We start from the raw sequence: 5,350 nt of genomic DNA, 5'->3' as shown, positions 1-5,350 counted from the left end.
TATTATAGATAATTTATTAATTTTATCTAATATTTTGTAGAATAACAAGCATAAACAACTTTTATATCCTAATTATAAGATAGAAGCTAATGCTTCAAAAAGTTATCCTTATTAATTATTGAAGATAAATTGTTGTGAAAATCCTGATCCATATGATGTTTATTAAGCATGACTAATATATACTTGTTTTCTCAGACTTTGCTAAAAAAAATATCTATAGATTTTTTTTTTTAAATATGATAACTTTTATAAAAAGAAATATTTAATTCAACAAATTTTGAAAACAAATATTTTTTTAAATAATAAAGACCTTATGATAAAAAAATAATATAATTAGTCATGCATTAAATCTCTACAGAGGTACACAAAAAGCCAAAAAAATTATACTATTTTAAAATATTTTTTCCCCGCATCTTAGACACATTAAACACATCAGCACATTGGCCTATGCTATGGAGTTAATTTTTTGGTTCGAATGTTTTAACGGTTGAGCTGTACAATATAATCATCTTATGAATATGTACTTGTAAACTAAATTATATATATATTTTTAATATTTTTTTTTAGATGGGTAAAAAATGACTTGATATGAAAATTCTAAACCATCTAATTAAAAAACAGTGATTTTCTACCCATTTTAAAAAATAGTAAAAAAATTCTAAAAGATGTAAAATTTAGTTTATATGTAGATATTCATATAAAATTTATGTTTGAATCGACTGTTACAATTTTAATAACAAAAATATTAGTCTGTGGTATGGACGAATCCATGATATGCATAATATAATACCATAGCCTCACTGCTCTTTATAATTTCTGACTTCTTATATATGGAATTTCACGGCTGTTTGAAATAAATTATTAATTAGCAAATTAAGGTCAGCTATGTTTACACTGTTGGAAATGGCCACAATACCTTTTGGGTTAGGTTCATAAGGATATATTGCTGAATTATGCGCCTAATATATATTAGGCCATTATTTAATTATCACTCTGGTAATCTACTTTGGTTCTCTTAATCATAGCTTATATAGGTCTCTTTTTTATTATATTTTTTATTTTATTTTTTTGGATTGAAAATCCACAATAGGTTGCTAATTTGTTACTAACGGTTTCAGTACGCTGTATTAATTCCCCTGCATTCATTGCTTGGACTCGGATTACCTGGATTGTGCACCGGAACATAATAATTATATAGTAGAACTAGGGTGTTGTAAGAATTTCAGTGTTATACGCTTTCCAATTTAGTTACCTAACTACATACATAATAGTTTTTATTTATGATTATATGTTCCAATGCAACTCGCAATTTTTAACTCTTGATTTTTAAATTTTAGAGAGAGAAAATGTTAGCGAGGGTTCCATGTCAAATGAGATCATACGTACAGACCAATATAAAAATTGGTGATATGTATCGCATGGAACACTTCCGTGTCGAACCCCTTCCATTGGATGGTCTCAGATACGAGAACTATAAACTCACGAATGATGATTTCATGATTGCTATTGATGAAAGGCGAACCACTCTTGTTACTCTTCAAGTCGATCCAAATTTTGCAATTTACCCAACGCCACAACCCATAGATCAAATTAAGGCGATACCACGCGGCAAATATCTCACAGGTAATTAACTTGTGACTACATATTTAATTAAATATCTTAATCTTAATCTTAATCTTAACTATCATTACTAAACTATATAATTGGCAACATATATTGACTTTGTTTTAGATGTTCTCGGTCAAGTGAGTTATGCTCACCAAGTGAATTTCGTCGAATGGAGAGGTCGAGAACTTGTGCCTTCCGTTAAGATATATCTATTTCATCCGACGTGAGTAATAATAATAAACAACACTTACTAATTATAATTTGAATATTTCAAATCAAGCATTAAAGGTTCACATAATTGCTTACAATGTTTTCAATGTTTAGAGGAACTGTCATTCCATTGTTGATGGTAGGCAAACCCTTCGAGAACAACCCGGGAGTCCTCCAAGCTATTGAACAAAAGTCTATTATTTTCGTCACTCGGGTGAAAGTACTTGTTGATACACAATGTATGTAACAAATTTATATCTTTTATGTTTATTTGAAATTTTAAAAACTAAATTTAAACTAAATAAATAAAAATATTTTACAGATAATCATTTGCTTGCCACGGATATTTCCACTGTCCATTTTAATCCCCAGATGCCAGAATACGAAGAGTTGAGACTTAGGTACTTCTAAAATTAAAATATCAAAATACTCTTTGTCTTAAATTAATCAATATTAATCAAATTGAAGTTCCTTGATTAAAACAGTTTGTTTACTATGTACAGGCTCAACATGCCGTGAGGTGCTACCAAATTTGGTGTCAGGCTGTCAGCGTATTGAAATTACTTACTTCAGTACTTTTAGGTTGTTTGTTTTGTTTTAGCTTTGTATGTTTATGGTTTTTATTAGAGAATGTTATATTTTTTTATTTCTATATTCAATTCAGAAATAATATCTTTGATTTACATTCAGCGATATTTATTTTCTCTATTTTTTATGAAATTTTTTTTTTAGTAAATTAGGTTTTCTACTACATAATTTGCTCCCGTTGCTGTGCACGGGCACGATTACTAGTAATTATATAGTAGAACTAGGGTGTTCTTAAGTTCACCAAGTTTCTTAGTGGATTCAAGTCTAAAACCCATTAAATTGGCTCTAACTAACAAATCCGAACCATGAAAACCCGTTTACCTTATGAGTGATGCGTCTACATGTGAAAAGTTTAAACATTCAAATTAATTTTGTATAAAGTCAAGCGGTCCAAAAACATTCAAAAAATGAATGCATTAAAATTAGTTTTTTAACTTTCTAATTTTTGACCGATTGACTATATACTAAATTAATTCGAATGTTTAAAATTTTCACATGTAGATGCATCACTGGTAAGATAGACAGATTTCACGGTTCAAATTCGTCATTTAAATCCGATTTGACGGGTTTTAGACTTAAGTTCACCCAAAGGCTTGGTGAACTTCAGAACAGCCTAGTTCTACTCATAATTATAATAGTTGGGCTATAGTATTGTGTATAGCGAATATTGTTCCATATTTTAGATTAACATATATCAGTGTTGTAAAAAACGGTCTTAATGGCCGTTTAATCGTCCATTTAATCATTAACGGTGGCCTTACGAATATATGCCTATTTGCAGATGAAAATAATTAATCGGCCGTTTTACCGTGTAATCGTATGTTTATTCTCATTTATTCCCTTTTATTCCAGTGAATATTTATTTTTTACATTGATTATTTTTCCGTGATATTGTGTGATAATAAATTTTATAAATCATGTATTGTAACTTTATTTGTGCTTGGACATACATTCAATATTTTTATATATGTTTTTTCTTCTTATTTACTTTGAAATTGATTAATTCATCTGCTATTTATATACCATATATTTTCCTACTAATTACTGATGTATTTTTTTCAATTAGTATGACATATACATTTATAAAACTAAGTTCTTATCATAAACTAAATTTAGTGATTTTTCGTTGAAATGTTTCATTTCTTTCAAATAATATATTAGTAGTAGTATTTGAAAAAAAAAAAATTCTTGAATTTTTTTATTAAATAAATGTGTTACTTAAACATGTAAAGTACTTATGTGTTAAGATATATATACATAAATTTTAGAAAAACGTTAAATTGTCTACATAATTTAGATGAATCGGCCGCATACCGATTAATCACTTGGCGGTACTCCGTTCATCCAACAACCGAATACCATTATTTACAACACTGATATATATATATATATAGGACTTGGCTACGGTGCTATGGGTAGGTAAGAGGTCTCCCGTGCTACGGCTCAATATTCAACTTTTCAAAATTCTAACGGTCGATCCGAACCATTCATCTTGTTCTCCATATTAATATGTGCTTGGAGACCAAATTTTACATTTTTTGGAAATTTTTTACTATTTTTTTAGATTTATTGAAAATCGCTGTTTTTCAGACAAATCTGGACCATAAAAAACAGCGATATTCAATAAATCTAAAAAAATAGTAAAAAATTTCCAAAAAATGTAAAAATTGATCTCCAAGCACATATTAATATGGATAATAAGATGAACGGTTCGGATCGACCGTTAGGATTTTGAAAAGTCGAATATTGAGCCGTAGCACGGGAGGCCTCTTAGCTACCCATAGCATATTAGCCAAATCCATATATATATATATATATATATAGGAATATGCTAGCATGCTATGCATAGCATAGAGCCCCTCCATGCAATGCTTTGGATTTCGACTTTTCAAAATCCTAACGGTCGATCCGAACCGTTCATCTTGTTCTCCATATTAATATGTGTTTGGGGACCAAATTTTACATTTTTTGGAATTTTTTTACTATTTCTTTAGATTTATTGAAAATCGCTGTTTTTTTATGGTCCAGATTTGCTGAAAACAGCGATTTTCAATAAATCTAAAGAAATAGTAAACAAATTCCAAAAAATGTAAAATTTGGTCCCCAAACACATATTAATATGGAGAACAAGATGAACGGTTCGGATCGACCGTTAGGATTTTGAAAAGTCGAAATCCAAAGCATTGCATGGAGGGGCTCTATGCTATGCATAGCATGCTAGCATATTCCTATATATATATATATATATGAGTAAAGCTAGCGTGTGACATGCTCACCAAGAAAGTTTGGTGAGCATAACTCCAAAAGTATATCGGATCGACGTCAAATGTCAAATCCAAACCGTTGAAATCCATGTACTTCATGAATGATGCATATATATGCAAAATTTTGAAAGTTTCGAGTTTATTTGCTACACGGTCAAGTGATCAAAGAAATGAACATTTTATTATAAGTTATTTTATATATTCAATTTTTATTATTTCTTTGACCACTTGACCGTGTAGCAAATAAACTCGAAACTTTCAAAATTTTGCATGTATATGCATCACTCATGAAGTACATGGATTTCAACGGTTTGGAGTTATGCTCATCAAACTTTCTTGGTGAGCATGTCACACGCTAGCTTTACTCTATATATATATATATATATATATAGAGAGAGAGAGAGAGAGAGAGATGGGCTATGGTGCATTGCAATGCATGGGTTTGTGTATTGGATCATAAATCTAAAATCCAAATAGACGATCCAAACCGTTCATCTTGTTATCCATATTAATATGTGCTTGGAGACCAAATTTTACATTTTTCTGAATTTTTTTACTATTTATTAAGTATTTTACAAAATTGTTGATCCAACAGTGGCTTAACAAAACAGTAAAATCAGCAGCCACCGTTGGATCAACAATTTTGTAAAATACTTAATAAATAGTAAAACAATTCAGAA

At 29.5% G+C, this 5,350-nt stretch overlaps 1 long non-coding RNA gene across 1 annotated transcript; it reads left to right on the top strand.

The window, feature by feature from the left end:
* Window positions 1-1,351: 1,351 nt before the first annotated feature.
* Window positions 1,352-2,044, top strand: LOC144549274 (uncharacterized). The gene is made up of 3 exons (XR_013509646.1): window positions 1,352-1,623; window positions 1,732-1,831; window positions 1,933-2,044. It is a non-coding gene; the product is annotated as an uncharacterized LOC144549274 (long non-coding RNA).
* The last annotated feature ends 3,306 nt before the right edge of the window (window positions 2,045-5,350 follow it).

The sequence above is a fragment of the Carex rostrata genome, chromosome 35 (assembly GCF_964058835.1).
Source record: "Carex rostrata chromosome 35, lpCarRost1.2, whole genome shotgun sequence".
Lineage (NCBI taxonomy): Eukaryota > Viridiplantae > Streptophyta > Magnoliopsida > Poales > Cyperaceae > Carex > Carex rostrata.
Note: the sequence above shows the minus strand (reverse complement) of the source record. Positions and strands in the feature narration are given on the sequence as shown.